Raw genomic sequence first — 17,284 nt, forward strand, 5'->3', positions numbered from 1 at the left:
CTCACCCCTGTAATCACAGCACTTTGGGAGGCCGAGGTGGGTAGATCATGAGGTCAGGAGATCGAGACCATCCTGGCCAACATGGTGAAACTCCGTCTCTACTAAAAATACAAAAAAATTAGCTGGGTGTGGTGGCATGCGCCTGTAATCCCAGCTAGTCGGTAGGCTGAGGCAGGAGAATCGCTTGAACCTGGGAGGTGGAGATTTCAGTGAGCTGAGATCGTGCCACTGCACTCCAGCCTGGCAACAGAGTGAGACTCCATCTCAAAAAATAAATAAATAAATAAATAAATAAATAAAAAGAAAGAAACATCAACAATCTTAAGAAGAATATAACAAACAGAGTCTGTATAACATAACATTCACAATGTCTAGGACATAGTCCAAAAGTCTTCAACACACACATAAAGCAGGAAAATATGACTAATTATCAAGGGAAAAGATAATCAACAGAGGTCAACCCCGAGATGATTGTGCTGGTTATTGATTTTTTTTTGTCTCTTAGCTCCAAATTCACCCTTTTGGCCTGCTCTGTAAAAATGAATGGGGGTATGGCAGGGAGCAGTGGCTCAAGCCTGTAATCCCAGCACTTCGGGAGGCCAAGGTGAGTGGATCACGAGGTCAGGAGTTCAAGACCAGCCTAGCCAACATGATGAAACCCCATCTCTACTAAAGATACAAAAAATTAGCCGGGCATGGTGGCGTGCGCCTGTAATCTCAGCTACTCAGGAGGATGAGGCAGGAGAATCGCTTGAAGCTGGGAGGCAGAGATTGCAGTGAGCCGAGATCACACCATTGCACTCCAGCCTGGGTGGCAGGGCGAGACTCCGTCTCAAAAAAAAAAAAAAGAAAAAGAAAAAGAAAAAGAAATGAATGGGGATGCTTTGAGTAGTTTTCCTTTGCCAGTAGGCACTGAAGCTTTATCAGAAGAGAGCACTGCAGAGACATTACAGGAGGAAGGTCTTTTGTTTCCTGGTTCTGATGTGCTCCGGCATTTTGCAAGGCTTCTCCAGTGCCTGGCTCCTGCAGCGCATGGTGGCAAGCAGTGCCCAGAGCTCAGCAGTTTCCATGGCATTCCCCTTCTTGGATGGTTTTGTAGCAAAAGGTGAGGCATCTTCTCATGAATAGTTTTCCCTGACACATTACAGGGCAGACTTCCAGCAAGTCCTGAGGGTGTGGCATCACAGTTTCTTTTCTGCCCTTTGGTATATTAAACTTTTTTTGTTCAAATTACTGTCTGGTTTCTTTCTCCTAATTAGGCCCAGACTGGGCAGTATTGTTTTCTATTTAGAATTGTGTTTGGTTGGTTTCTTGGTAGTGAAATGTTTAAGTTCCTTTCTCCTTTCCTTTCATGTACATTCTATAGCTATTTTTTTGTGGTTTCCATGGGGATGACATTTAGCATTCTAAAGTTTTTTGTTTTTTGACGGAGTCTCACTCTGTCACCCAGGCTGGAGTGCAGTGGTACAATCTCGGCTCACTGCAACCTCCGCCTCCCGGGTTATAGCGATTCTCCTGTCTCAGCCTCCTGAGTAGCAGGGACTACAGGCGCAGGCCACCACGCCCAGCTAATTTTTGTATTTTTAGTACAGACGGGGTTTCACCATATTGATCAGGCTGGCCTTGAACTCCTGACCTTGTGATCTGCCTGCCTCAGCCTCCCAAAGTGCTGGGATTACAGACATAAACCACTGCGCCCAGCAATGAGGTCGTGCAATGTTGCCCAAGATGGTCTTGAACTCCTGAGCTCAAGCAATCCTCTTGCCTCGGCCTCCCAAAGTGCTGGGATTAAAGGCGTGAGCCACTGTGCCTGGCAACTCTGCTCCTTTATAGCTCTATCCCCACCCCTTTCAGTTGTTGATGTCACAGAATTACATCTTTTTTTTTTTTACTTTTTTTTTTTTTGGAGACCCAGTCTCCCTCTGTCACCCAGGCTGGAGTGCAGTGGCGCAGTCTCCGCACACTGCAGCCTCCACCTCCCAGGTTCAAGTGATTCTTCTCCCTCAGCCTCCTGAGTGGCTGGGATTATAGGCGCCCGCCACCACAGCCAGCTAATTTTTTTTTTTGTTTTTTGTTTTTGGAGACCTACTCTCACTCTGTTGCCCAAGCTAGAGTGCAGTGGCACAATCTCGGCTCACTGGAACCTCCGCCTCCCGATTCAAGCGAGTCTCGTGCCTTAGCCAACTGAATAGCTGGGATTACAGGTGCGTGCCACCACGCTCAGCTAATTTTTGTATTTTTAGTAGAGACGGTGTTTTGTCATGTTGGTCAGGCTGGTCTCAAACTCCTGACCTCAGGTGATCCGCCTGCCTCAGCCTCCCAAAATGCTGAGATTACAAGCGTGAGCCACTGCACCTGGCCTAATTTTTGTTTTTTTTGTTGTTGTTGTTTTGTTTTTGAGACAGAGTCTCACTCTGTTGCCTAGGCTGCAGTGGCAGGATCTCGGCTCACTGCAACCTCTGGGTCCTGGGTTCAAGCGATTCTCCTGCCTCAGCCTCCTGAGTAGCTGGGATTACAGGTGCTCGCCACCATGCCCAGCTAATTTTTTTTGTATTTTTTTATTAGAGACAGGGTTTCACCATGTTGGCAAAGGCGGTCTCGAACTCCTGACATCGAGTGATTCGCCCACCTTGGCCTCCCAAAGTGCTGGGATTACAGGCGTGAGCCACCACGCCTGGCCTAATTTTTGTATTTTTAGTAGAGACGAGGTTTCACCATGTTGCCCAGGCTGGTCTTGAACTCCTGGGCTCAAGTGATCCACCCTCCTTGGCCTCCCAAAATGCTGGGATTACAGGCATGAGCCATCATTCCCGGCCAGAATTACATCTTTATACATTATATGTCCCACAACATAAATTAATAATTCTTTAAAATGCATTACTCTCTGAAATGATGTAGAAAACAAAATGTGGATTTACAAACTAAAGTTTCAATAATACTATCTTTTAGACTAATAGTTGTTTTTTAAAAATGTGTTTGTCTTTTAAATCGTGTATTAAGCAAAAAGTAGTTACAAACCATTGTTACAATGCTATCTTTTATAATTGCCCATGTATTTTACTTTTTTTTTTTTTTTTTGAGACAGAGTCTCACTCTGTTGCCCAGGCTCCAGTGTAGTGGCGCAGTCTCGGCTCATTGCAACCTCCACCTCCCAGGTTCAAGTGATTCTCCTGCCTCAGCCTCCCAAGTAGCTGGGATTACAGGTGCATGCCACCATGCCCAGCTAAATTTTGTATTTTTAGTAGAGGTGGGGTTTTGTCATGTTGGCCGGGCTGGTCTCGAACTCCTGACCTCAAGTGATTCACCCACCTTGGCCTCCCAAAGTGCTGGGATTACAGGCATGAGCCACTGTGCCTGTCCCCATGTATTTCCTTTTTTTTTTTTTTTTTTTTTAATTGAGACGGAGTCTCGCTCTGTCGCCCAGGCTGGAGTGCAGTGGCGCAATCGCGGCTCACTGCAAGCTCCGCCTCCCGGGTTCACGCCATTCTCCTGCCTCAGCCTCTCTGAGTAGCTGGGACTACAGGCGTCCCCCACCACGCCCGGCTAATTTTTTGTATTTTTAGTAGAGATGGGGTTTCACCGTGGTCTCGATCTCCTGACCTCGTCATCTGCCTGCCTCGGCCTCCCAAAGTACTGGGATTACAAGCGTGAGCCACCGCACCCGGCCCCATGTATTTACTTTTATTGAGATCTTTGTTTCTTCATACAGCTTCAAGTGACTGTCTAGTGTTCTTTTATTTCACCCTGTAGGACTCCCTTGGACATTTCTTGCAGGGCAGGTCTAATGGTAATGAACTCTCTCAGCTTTTTTTTTTTTTTTTCCAAGACGGAGTCTTGCTCTGTCGCCCAGGCTGGAGTGCAGTGGCGTGATCTTGGCTCACTGCAAGCTCCGCCTCCCGGGTTCATGCCATTCTCCTGCCTCAGCCTCCCGAGTAGCTGGGACTACAGGCGCCCACCACCACGCCCAGCTAATATTTTTTTGTATTTTTACAAAATACAAAAAGTAGAGACAGGGTTTCTACTTGTAAAAGTAGAGACGGGGTTTCACCATGTTGGCCAGGATGGTCTCGAGCTCCTGACCTCGTGATCCGCCCGCCTCGGCCTCCCAAAGTGCTGGGATTACAGTTGTGAGCCACCATGCCAAGCCTCAGCTTTGTTATTTGAGAATATTTTAATTTATTCCTTACTTTTCCAGCTTTGTTACTTGAGAATATCTTAATTTTCCCCTCACTTTTGAAGGATAGTTTTGCTGGATATAGAATTATTGGTTGAACTTTTTTTTTCCTTTGAATATATCTGGCAACTGCCTTCTGGCCTCTAAAGTTTCTGATGAGAAATCTGTTCATGATCTTACTGAAGATCCCTTGTATGTCATGAGTCACTTCTCTCTTATTACTTTTGGCTTCTCTCTTTGTCTTTGGACAGTTTGATTATAATATTTGTCATGTAGATCTCTTCAAGTTCATCTTACTTAGAGTTTTTGAGCTTCTTGGGTGTTCAAATTCATGTTTTTTAAATCAAATTTGGAAAGATTTCAGCTATTGTTTTTTTAAATATTCTCTGTCCCTTTCACTTTCTTTTCTCCTTCTGGGATTCCCACAATGTATATATTGGTCTGCTTGATGGTGTCCCACAGGTTCCTTAGGCTCTGTTCACTTTTCTTCAATAATTTTCTTTTCTGTTCCTCAGACCTGATAATTTCCTTTGTCTTTTATTCAAGTTCCCTAATTCTTTTTTCTGCCTGTTCAAACTGCCTTTTAGTTAAATTTTTACTTCAGTTATTGTAATTTTAGCTCCAGAACTTCTTTTTGGTTTCTTTTAAAATTTTCCATCTCTTCATTGATATTTCCATTTAGTTTATGCCTCATTTTCTTCACTTTGTCCATATCTTCCTTTAGTTCTTTGAGTATCTTAATGATAGTTTATTTAAAGTCTTTGACTAGTTTATCTGTCATCACGTCTTTTTCTGGGACAGCTCCTATTGATTTATGTTTTTCCTTTGGGCCCTTCCTTTTTTGTAAATTTTCTGATTTTTCACTGAAAACTAGACATTTGAATCTAATAATGTGGTAACTCTGGAAATTAGATTCTGTCCCCTCCCTGAGAGTTTGCTGTTTTTAGATATTATTTTTGTTGATCGCTTTTTTGTTTCATTTTATTTTATTTTTGAGATGGAGTCTCGCTCTATCACCCAGGCTGGAGTGCAGTGGTGTGATCTTGGCTCGCTGCAACCTCCGCCTCCCGGGTTCAAGCAATTCTCTGAGTCAGCCTCCCGAGTAGCTAGGATTACAGGTGCCTGCCACCACGCCAGGCTAATTTTTTTTGTATTTTTAGTACAGATGGGGTTTCACCATCTTGGCCAGGCTGATCTTGAACTCCTGACCTCGTGATCCACCTACCTCAGCCTCCCAAAGTTCTGAGATTACAGGCGTGAGCCACCACACCCAGCCTGCTTTTTTTTTTTTTTTTTTTTTTTTTTTTCAGTAGAGACGGGGTTTCGCTGTGTTAGCCAGGATGGTCTCGATCTCCTGACCTTGTGATCTGCCTGCCTCGGCCTCCCAGAGTGCTGGGATTACAGGCGTAAGCCACCGCTCCTGGCCAACTTTTTAATTTTTTAATTATTGTAGGCTGTGTCTGTTCTGAGGATTGGCCTGAGATGTGAACTTAGGGTCTTCCTTCTCAGCTCTTTTCTGAGATTTTCTCTGTGCATGCATGGTCATTTTCTAATTTTTCCCCACATATGTAGTTGTTTTTGAATGTCCAAGTCTTTAATGACTGGGTTCCAAAAGGGGAAAAAGAGAAAAATGAAGTGTGGCAAGAGGAAAGGGTGCTGGCTTTAAAGGATTTAAAGGGGAGTGGGAAGGAAGTAAAAAAACAAGGGCACCCAACTCTTTTTCTGTAGTTCTGTGACCAGAAGCAGCAATCAATTATGAGAGCATAGATAACCAATATTTGGAAAGTAAGATCCTTTTTTGTCTACCTGGCTCTGCAAACTGTGGCAAGCTGCTCCAGGAGCACAGGCACAGCTGCCTGCAGCTGAGGTGTGAGGAATGGGTGGCTAAGGGCTGAAAAAATTTACTGTGCTAAGAGAGCTGAAATTGACTGAAAGTAGCTGCAATTTACAGTCCAAGCCCTGCCCTGGAATTTGCAAGCATTCAATAGACTCTAGAGTTTCAAAACAGTTCACACCAGACAGATTCTGCCAGTACAATTATTGTGTAGGTGGAGAGACAGATTCCCAGTGCTTCCCACTCTGCCATCTTCCTAGAATCCTTAGATAATCTTTTCTTTTCTTTTCTTTCTTTTCGTTTCCTTTTTACAGGCAGCCCACCAGAACTCGAAGATTCTAGAATAGATTTGGAGTGGGCTGCCTAGATAATCTATTGATTCTGTTGTTTCTCCTTGGTGACATCCCTCTGGGGCCTACCTTTATGCCTTTTAGTTGGGACTGGCTGCTGAGGCCTCAGAACTGGGCCTGCTACCTTGTTGATATCCTGGAATTTCCCTTTGCCACATTGTAGCGATGATCTTCACCCATCTCATGGGTAGAATCTCATTTCCTGGCCTTCATATTTTCCTCTATCTTGGCTTAATTCTTTTTGGTGGAGAACACTGAAACAAATAAAAATATTTTACCCCAAAATATATTTATTTAACATATGTTGAGATGGCTGTCAGAGAGCCAGAAAATAGAAGTAGCTCTGCAAAGCTGTCTTTTGTTGGGGAAATTTGCATCTGTAGAGAATCTGTATCGATGCAGCCACCTCTTCCCTTGTCCAGATCCAGAGACGATTAACTGTGAGTTTGATGTCTTTAAAGGTCTGAAGGAAACATTTACCATCATTCCTCTTTGAGGGCTGCTACCTGTGAGATTTCATTTGCAGAACAAGACCACTCTTGCTAGCCAGGCTTCATCTTCTCTCCCTCCCATAACCTGTTTTGCCACTATAACCTGATTTACCACCATAGTCTGTTTTTGGCCATGCTCGAAGACACCATTCTTTCTGTAACCTTAAGATGGTATATAAGCTTCTGCACCACATTGGGGGTGGGGTAATCATTCTGTGGTTTTCCCCCATGTGCACATTAATAAATTTGTATGCTTTCCCCCAATTAGTCTGCCTTTCGTGAGATGATTTTTCTTTTTCTTCTTTTTATATATTTTTTCTTAAAAATTATGGCCAGGTGCGGTGGTTCATGCCTGTAATCCCAGCACTTTGGGAGGCTGAGGCAGGCGGATCACCTGAGGTCAGGAGTTCGAGATCAGCCTGGCCAACATGGTGAAACCCCGTCTCTACTAAAAATACAAAAATTAGCCGAGTGTGGTGGCGTGCGCATGTAATCCCAGCTACTTGGGCTGAGGCAGGGGAATCGCTTGAACCCAGGAGGCGGAGGTTGCAGTGAGCTGAGATCGTGCCACTGCACTCCAGCCTGGGCAACAGAGTGAGACTCCATCTCAAACAAACAAACAAACAAACAAATGTATTATATATTTGCAAAAACAAGTGACTTGCTTTTTGGAATGAAAAACATCAGGGAAGAGTGCAAATGCAGTTCCCCACTGCCACAAATTGTTTACTTGAGTTTCCCACATTTGGGGAAATTGCAGGAGTCAGCACATCTGGAGTGCAAACAAGAAGCCTCGCCCTGGAAAAATCCCTTTTGTGATCATGATATCTCCCCTGCCAGGTAAGTATTGTGAGTTGGTTTTTCAGTGAAACTTCAGTGAGCAAAGGGGAAGTTTCCCATTGGCTCCTACACTTTTGGCACTGTGAACAGAATACCAAAGCTCCACTCTTCTGGAAGCCACAGTGAAGGGAACTCAGTACATGACAAGCCAGAAGAAGACTAAGAATTTCTCAGTCAGGCTTGCAGCCTCTCTTTCTGTGGAATTCTGTCAGGCAGATGGTAAAAATCACTGTTTGTCCCTTTTTCCTCTGCAAAGTCTAATGGGAGAAAATAATTTGTGTGACTAAATCTTGAGTATAGCCATTCTGGTGTACTTTTTGGTATGAATATTCATATTGTTTGATCTCTTTCCTCCCAGAAATAGTTTTTTCCTTTGTCTTTGTCTTTCTGTGTTGCTCTGTCATAAAGAGAGGTACCACAGAAGCCCATTATTCAAGCTGACCCTGCAGACTGGTCAGTTTTGTGGTTCTGATCAGACTGGCATATAAATTTTGCTGTGGGTCCCCAAAATATAAGCCCAGGGAAGTTCCCCTCTCATCTTGTTTTATGTCCTTGAGAGCTTGATGTGTGACCGAGTGGGAGCACTTTCTCTTAGTTTCTGCCATCTGAGGGGCTGTGATTTTCAGGCCATGTCAGGTCGCCAGTCTGAAAATGGCTGGGAACCCAAGACATGTAAGATTTTAAGCAACTAACTTTTTGTTCTGAATGTGTCAAGCTCTCAGTAGAGTTTGTCTTAATAATAAGTTCCATCCATAAGGGAATTTGTTGTTGTTGTTGTTGTTGAAACAGAGTCGCCCAGGCTGGAGTGCGATGGCTTGATCTTGGCTCACTACAACCTCTGCCTCCTGGGTTCAGGTGATTCTCCCACCTCAGCCTCCCAAGTAGCTGGGACTACAGGTGCGTGCGACCACCTGTATGGTGGTTTCACCATTTTGGCCAGGCTGGTCTTGAATTCCTGGCCTCAAGTGATCCACCCACCTCGGCCTCCCAAAGGGCCGGGATTACAGGCATGAGCCACCACGGCTGGCACATAAGGGATTTTTTTTGTTTCAACCCCTGTTGCCAAATTAATCCAGAGAAGATCCAATCCCAGGAGGGCCTACTGAGTGTCACAGATTAATGAGTCTGTGACTGCCAGCTCCCCGCCCCCCACAAATTTGTGGGTTACTGAAGGAACTGTATGCAGAAACACCATTCTTAACTGTCTGTGGCAACAAGAGTCTTTGTTATCTCAGCCTATTCCTGGGAGTGAATTTTTGGGTGGAAATCTTTAGGATTGCCTTTTATACTGCTCTCTATGAAACACTTCTTTTTCTAAACCTGGAAAATTACATCATGGGCTTTCCATGAAGAGACTATTGGATTGTGTCACTATTGGAATAAATGCAACATTGGCAATTCTAATCAGTGGCCAAAAAATGGATCCCTGAAATCAGAAAGACCCCTCAATTAAAAAAAAAAGATTATAGAGATTTCTCATTCTAAATAATTGCCTTATTTGTATTTATGAGAGTAAATTAAAAGAAAGACACATAATCATGTCATGGCTAGTCTTAGGAATTCTCTTGGCTGGGCTCGGTGGCTCACGCCTGTAATCCCACACTTTGGGAGGCGAAGGTGGGCGGATCACCTGAGGTCAGGAGTTTGAGACCAGCCTGGCCAACATGGTAAAACCCCATCTCTACTAAAAATACAAAAATTAGCTGGGCGTGGTGGCGCATGCCTGTAGTCCCAACTACTAGAGAGGCTGAAGCAGGAGAATCGCTTGAACCCAGGACCCGGAGGTTGCAGTGAGCCAAGTTTGCACCACTTACTCCAGCCTGGGCAACAGAGCAAGACTCTGTTTCAAAAAAAAGAAAAGTAAAGTAAAGAAATTATCTTGAAAAAAATTAAAGAACAAAAATTGACCTAAAATAGACTACTGCTCAGCATGCCACTTAGCAGAGGGGCCAGGCCTGCTCTCTCTTCCTTCCTGTCTACCTCTGACTGCCAGCAGGACCTGTCCCTCGCTGACACTGATACCCCATATCATTGCCCACCCCAAGGATGATGACCCCCAAAAAGGGAGGTGATGGAATTAAACCACTCCCAATTATTGGAAGATTTGGAATCTCACTGAAAATTAGTGTTGCTGGATTGCCAAATGTTTGGAAATCTGCCATCTTCACTGTATTAACCAGTAGTCAGACTTCAGCAGTAAACTTCCTATTCTAAACTATTGATTCTAACTAGAGGAGAGTACCTGTGCCAGATGAAAGATTTGACTTTCTTTGTCAGGACCACAAGCTAGCACGCAAAATTTCTGCCTTTCTAGATGTAGTGAATATTGCTGGCTTTGTGAGAGGAGTTGATTTCGGCCGTGGAAATGCTTTTTTATCTCAAATCAGTGCCTGTGATGGAATCTTCCCTCTATCACTTGCTTCCAAAGATGATGATATCATGCATGTTAAAGAAAGTATAGATCCTGTTTGAGATATAGAAGTAATACATGAGGCCGGGCGTGGTGGCTCACGCCTGTAATCCCAGCACTTTGGGAGGCTGAAGCAGGTGGGTTACCTGAGGTCAGGAGTTTGAGACCAGCCTGGCCAACATGATGAAACCCCGTTTCTACTAAAAACACAAAAATTAGCCGGGCGTGGTGGCAGGAGCCTTTAATCCCAGCTACTCGGGAGGCTGAGTTGGGAGAATCACTTGAACCTGGGAGGTGGAGGTTGCAGTGAGCCGAGATCATGCCACTGCACTCCAGCCTGGGCAACAGAGTGAGACTGTCTCTCAAAAAAAAAAAAAAAAAAACAAAAACTAATACATGAAGGGCTTAAATATGAGGAAATAATTGGGCCCATTAAAGGTAAACTAGAAAAGGTGGCCTTTTTCTAGTTTAGTGAAAACTAGTGAAGGAGATAAAAAACTAAAACCTGAGGCCAGGCACGGTGGCTCACAGTTGTAATTCCAGCACTCTGAGTGGCGGAGGCGGGCGGATTGCTTGAGTCCAGGAGTTTGAGACCAACCTAGGCAACATAGCGCAACTCTGCCTCTACTGAAAAAAGAAATACAAAAAATTAGCCAGGTGTCAGGGCACACACTTGTAGTCCCAGCTACTTGGGGAGCTGAGATGGGAGAATCACCTGAGCCTGGGAACTCGAGGAACTGAGTCGAGATTGCACCATTGCACTCCAGCCTGGGCAATCAGAATGAGACCCTGTCTTCAAAGAAACAAAAGACCCTATATTAGTCAGGGTTCTCTTAGAGGGATAGAACTAATAGTATATATATATATATATATAGTAGTTTATTAAGTATTAACTTACACAATCACAAGGTCCCACAATAGGCTGTCTGCAAGCTGAGGAGCAAGGAAAACCAGTCTGAGTCCCTAAACTGAAGAACTTGGAGTCTGATGTTTGAGGGCAGGAAGCATCCAGCACGGGAGAAAGATGTAGGGTGGGCTGGGTGTGGTGGTTCATGCCTGTAATCCCGGCACTTTGGGAGGCTGAGGCGGGTGGATCACTTGAGGTCAGGAGTTCGAGACCAGTCTGGCCAACATAATGAAACTCTGTCTCTACCAAAAATACAAAAATTAGCTGGGTGTGGTGGCACATGCCTGTAATCCCAGCTACTTGGGAGGCTGAGGCAGGAGAATCACCTGAACCCAGGAGATAAAGATTGTGAGCCGAGGTCATGCCACTGTATTCCAGCCTGGGCAACAGAGTGAGACTCCGTCTCAAAAAAAAAAAAAAAAGGAAAAGGAAGATGTAGGGTGGTAGGCTAGGCCCGTCTCGCCTCTTCATGTTTTTCTGCCTGCTTTATATTCTCTGGGGGCTGATTAGATGGTGCCCACCAGATTAAGGGTGGATCTGCCTTCCCCAGCCCACTGACTCAAATGTTAATCTCTTTTGGCAATGCCCACACAGACATACCCAGGATTAATACTTTGTATCCCTCAATCCAATCAAGCTGCCACTCAGTATTAACCATCACAAGCCCCAAACATGATATAATTTGCAGTCAAATCCTGGGTATAGATCAAAAGAAACATCATTGTTTCTATCATGATTGGGACAAAGAGATTGTATTTTTAAATATTTATTTTTTACTTCTAAACCAGTGGTGTACTTGATTAATCTTTATGAAAAAGTCTGCATTAGAAAGAAAAATGAATGTTTGATAAAAATAAAGAGTTGGTAGACAAGTGTGACTCCGGTGTATTGGTCATTACTTTGAGTGGGGCCTTGGAACACATGTTGCAAGAACTGAGTACTGAGAGAGACAGAGTATCTGAAAGTGAACATGACACAGAGTACTTTGCTAAAGATCATTAAGGCTGGTTTTGCAGTACTCCTGCTAGAACACTTTTTCACTGCAGGCCCAGATGAAGTACATACGTAGACCATCTGCAAAGAGATGGAGGCTCCTCAGGCTGTGGAACAGATTCATACAGATTTTGAAAAGGAATTCAGTATGGCTGACGTAATGAAATATGAAAATTTTAAAGAGGAAGTTTCTGAAAATGCAGTGAAGCCTGCTGCAAAGTACAGACAACAAAGCAGAAATTATACTGTGGAAAGTGGAGATGTTATTTTCTTTAAATTTAGTACACCGCAACAACCAAAGAAGAAACAAATTTTAGTTATTGCTTAGACAAATGTACAACTTCCAAAAGGCCTGTGACTTTTTAAAATTAAAATTTCTGGCTGGGCATGGTGGCTCACACCTGTAACCCCAGCACTTTGGGAGGCCGAGGCGGGTGGATCACGAGGTCAGGGGATTGAGACCATCCTGGCCAACATGGTGAAGCCCCGTCTCTACTAAAAATACAAAAATTAGCTGGGTGTGGTGGCACGTGCCTGTAATCCCAGCTACTCGGGAGGCTGAGCAGGAGAATCACTTGAACCTGGGAGGCAGAGGTTGTAGTGTGCCGAGATCGCACCACTGCACTCCAGCCTGGCGACAGAGCGAGACTCCGTCTAAAAAAAAAAAAAAGAAAAAAAAATTCTGAAAACTGAAGGGACAAATAACGTTGGGGAGATGGGAACCTTCTACAAACAAGTTATTTTAATTTTTAATTTTTGAAACAGGGTCTCACTTTGTCAACCAGATTGGAGTGAAATGGCATGATTATAGGTCACTGTAGCCTAGGACCACTCCCAGACTCAGGTGATCCTCCCACCTCAGCCTCCCAAGTCGCTGAGAATACAGGTGAGTATCACTATGCCTGGCTAATTTTTAAAAAAATGTTTTGTAGAGAAGGCCTTGCTATGTTGTCCTGGCCTCAAATAATCCTCCCACTTTGGCCTCCTAAAGTGCTGGGATTACAGGTATGAGCCACCATGTCCAGCCTTGAAACCCCTCTTTATTTATTTGTTTGTTTGAGATGGAGTCTCGCTCTGTTGCACAGGCTGGGGTGCAGTGGTGTGATCTTGACTCACTGAAACCTCTGCCTCCAGAGTAGCTGGGATTACAGGTGCGTGCCACCACACCCAGCTAATTTTTGTATTTTTAGTAGAGATGGGGATTTCCCATGTTGGCCAGGCTGGTCTCAAACTCCTGGCCTCAAGTGATCTGCCCACCTTGGCTTCCCAAAGTGCTGGGATTACAGGTGTGAGCCACCACATCCAGCCCTGAAATCCCTTTTGAAAATTATGTGTTTGGGCCAGGCGTGGTGGCTCACACCTGTAATCCCAGCACTTTGGGAGGCCGAGGTGGGTGAATCACGAGATCAGGAGTTTGAGATCAGCCGGGCCAACATAGTGAAACCCTGTCTCTACTAAAAATAAAAAATATTAGCCACGCATAGTGGTGGGTGCCTGTAATCCCAGCGACTCGGGAGGCTGAAGAAGGAGAATCACTTGAACCCGGGAGGGGGAGGTTCCAGTGAATTGAGATTGTGCCACTGCACTCCAGCCCAGGCAACAGAGTGAGACCCCATCACAAAAAAAAAAAAAAAAGAGAGAGAAAATTATGTGCTTGGTATCTCTGTTCTCTTACTTTCTTAAGAATTGCTCTCCCATTTACTTCTACTTCTCCCTGCTTCTCTTTCCCCTTCATTAACACAGGAAAGGATCTAGAGGGGACTTTTATTTTATTTCATTTATTTTTTGAGACAGAGTCTCACTCTGTCACCCAGGCTGGAGTGCAGTGGCGTAATTATGGCTCACTGCAGTCTTGACCTCTGGGCTCAAGTGATCCTCCCACCTGAGCCTCCCAAGTAGATGGAACTACAGGTACGTGATATGCCACTACCCTCAGCAAATTTTTGTATTTTTGTAGAGATGGGGTTTTGCCATGTTGCCCAGGCTGGTCTCAAACTCCTGGGCTCTAGTGATCTGCCTGCCTTGGCCTCCCAAAGTATTGGGATTACAGGCGTGGGCCACTGCATTTGGCTTAGAGGGAACTTATAGTGACTCAGACCCTTTAAGGAACACAGAAAAAGGCACCACTAACCCCTTTTTTTGGGTCTCCTCTCTTCCTATGGAGTCTGAAGAATGGTGCACATATTCTTCTCAGGTTTAAAGCTTTGTATTGAGTTACCTGATGTCTTTGACTTTTTTTTGTGTGTGAGATGGAGTTTTGCTCTTGTTGCCCAGGCTGGAGTGCAATGGTGTGATCTCGGCTCACAGCAACCTCCGCCTCCCAGGTTCAAGCCATTCTCCTGCCTCAGCCTCTGGAGTAGCTGGGATTACAAGCATGCACCACCATGCCTGGCTAATTTTGTATTTTTAGTAGAGATGGGGTTTCTCCATGTTGGTCAGGCTGGTCTCGAACTCTGGACTTCAGGTGATCCACCTGCCTCGGCCTCCCAAAGTGCTGGGATTTCAGGCGTGAGCCACTGCGCCCGGCCTGCCTTTGACTTTTGGAGGTACCAGGGGTTACTCTGTACTATGAGATAACTTGACCTTTGTGTTTGTGATGACTGGCAAGTCACTGGTAAGAGCTGCAGTTTTGGAGGTGGTTGACTTCAGTTGTGATAAATAATTGTTACTGCAGGAGACTACAGGTTAGTGCACTTGGAGGCTATGAGAGCATTCACCATCAAGGGATAAAACTTCCAGGGGGAGGCCGGATGCAGTGGCTCACGCCTGTAATCCCAGAACTTTGGGAGGCCAAGGAGGGTAGATCACGAGGTCAGGAATTCGAGACCAGCCTGGCCAACATAGTGAAACTTCGTCTCTACTAAAACTACAAAAATTAGCCAGACATGGTGGTGCACATCTGTAGTCCCAGCTACTCAGGAGGCTGAGGCAGAAGAATTGCTTGAACCCGGGAGGTGGAGGTTGCAGTGAGCCGAGATCACGCCACTGCACTCCAGCTTGGGTGACAGAGTGAGACTTTGTCTCAAAAAAAAAAAAAAAGAACAACAAAAAAAAACTTCCATGGGGGATGGGCTGATCACAGAGTGGGTTGGTTGGTGTTGGTTACCCACCAGCTTTGGGGGAATGTCCTTGCAGCAAGGTGCACTGTGGAAACATGGTGCTAGTCTCATGGTGTTTCCCTCTTTTGGGGGGACCAAGGATTCAATGTAAAATTAGAAATCTTGGTTTTTAGGCCGGGCGCAGTGGCTCACGCCTGTAATCCCAGCACTTGGGGAGGCTGAGGCAGGTGGATCACCTGAGGTCAGGAGTTCAAGACCAGTGTGGCTAACATGGTAAAACGCCATCTCTACTAAAAATACAAAAAATTAGCCAGGCATTGTGGCGCATGCCTGTAACCCTAGCTACTCACCCAGGAGGCTGAGGCACAAGAATCACTTGGACCTGGGAGGTAGAGGTTGCAGTAAGCTGAGATCATACCACTGTACTCCAGCCTGGGCAACAGAGCAAGACCCTGTCTAAAATAAATAAATAAATACATAAATAAAATATATATAATATTTAAAGAGGTGGGTGCTCTGTTTTCCAGCTGTGCCTGCTTTCACATATTTAAATTCTTAGGCCCCCCAGACTGCAAATGCTTTGTTGGCCCTGTTCATTAATGGGCGCTGACCTGAGTTTAGCAATGCAGTGAGAAAACAGAGACTAAATTAAAAACTGTTTAGCTAGGTTGTCTCCAAAATACAACTTTCTGGGATTTAGCTGGTTATTTTCATAAGATTTCTAAATTCCCTCTAGGCTCATCTATATGTTTCCTTGTAAAATCCTATGGTAAATTCTTATGATTTTGTGTTTCCTTGGCACCCTTTTTTTTTTCTTTTCTTTTTTCTTTTTTTTTTTTTTTTGAGACAGAGTCTTGCTCTGTCACCCAGACTGGAGTGCAGTGGCACAATCTTGGCTCATTGCAACTTGTGCCTCCTGGGTTCAAGCGATTCTCCTGCCTCAGCCTCCCAAGTAGCTGGAATTACAGGCACCCACCACCACGCCCAGCGAATTTTTGTGTTTTTAGTAGAGATGGGGTTTCACCATGTTGGCCAGGCTGGCCTTGAACTCGCAACCTCACATAATCCTCCCACTTTAGCCTCCCAAAGTGCTGAGATTACAGGCATGAGCGACTGAGTCCAGTGCTTTTTTTTTTTTTTTTTTTTAAATTCCTGGCAGGCTATGAATGGCATTTATTTTTAATCTTTCTCTAACACACCCAAACTCCTTTTTCAAAAAGCTTAAATTTTCTTTCTGTGCTTTGAGATATAAATTTGCCACTTTGTTTTCTCTAAAACTCAGGGCTTCAGCCATGTGAAATGAATTACAGAAGCATTAGGATTGAAAAAAATACACTTTAACCTTTTCCATTCACAAAGGCAGAGTTTTAATCCAACTGTCCTTTTAAAACTAGTGAGTTTTACCAGTCTCATGGCTAAAATTTTAAAAAATAAAGATATAAAGTCTTTATTTGTGTTTGTTTGTATCTTTATGTTATATGTATACATGTCTATGTTTATATATTGTCTATATGATATCAAACTAGATTATAAATAAATGAAAACTCATAAATTAAGTAAATAAGCCCAAATGCTTTTCAAGTTCAAGTGACTTTAATAATCTTTGGTAAATAAAACCAGTTCAAAAATTGGTAAAAATCAAACAGAAACATCTTCGAAATTTAATTTAGACATTGTTTTGCCTGGGTCTATCAGTCTACCAAGTTTATGTTATCTCTGCTAGATATTTTAAGGTCATAAAATTATTGCTTCTGATATTTTTTGATACTTCCTTGTTTTGTCTGTGAGCTTATGTCTTTGAATTTGAGCCTTTAGATTTCCAGGTCTAGACAAGTGGCCTTGGTGAGGCCTGAGGACAGCACCCAGCCCCATCCTCACTATTCCAGCTGTGCCTCCTGGCCATGCTGGAGTGGCTGGATCCTCCAGGCAGCATCTTCACAGATCTGTCCTTTGCCCTGGGATCTGCATCTGGTACATAATTAAAATTGCCTACTTCCTAGGTTTCACACTAAAAATTAGGGTTACTAAGAGCTAACATTGTAATGAATATGTGTAATTAAAACTACTAGATATAAAAGAAAAAAGACAAAAAACAAACAAAAAACTACTACATACAAGAGAAACAGTTCTGTATGCAAAGTAATCCCAGCACTTTGGGAAGCCGAGGCGGGCGGATCATGAGGTCAGGAGATCGAGACCATCCTGGCTAACATGGTGAAACCCCGT

At 44.2% G+C, this 17,284-nt stretch overlaps 1 non-coding gene and 1 pseudogene across 1 annotated transcript; one reads left to right on the forward strand and one right to left on the reverse strand.

Annotated features, from left to right (window-relative positions):
- Nucleotides 1-981: 981 nt before the first annotated feature.
- LOC100610797 (obg-like ATPase 1) lies at nt 982-12,327 on the forward strand (annotated as a pseudogene).
- On the reverse strand, nt 7,534-7,697 carry LOC112205186 (U1 spliceosomal RNA). The gene has a single exon (XR_002939030.1). It is a non-coding gene; the product is annotated as a U1 spliceosomal RNA (small nuclear RNA).
- Nucleotides 12,328-17,284: the final 4,957 nt, after the last annotated feature.

The sequence above is a fragment of the Pan troglodytes genome, chromosome 10, assembly GCF_028858775.2.
Source record: "Pan troglodytes isolate AG18354 chromosome 10, NHGRI_mPanTro3-v2.0_pri, whole genome shotgun sequence".
NCBI classification, from domain to species: Eukaryota; Metazoa; Chordata; class Mammalia; order Primates; family Hominidae; genus Pan; species Pan troglodytes.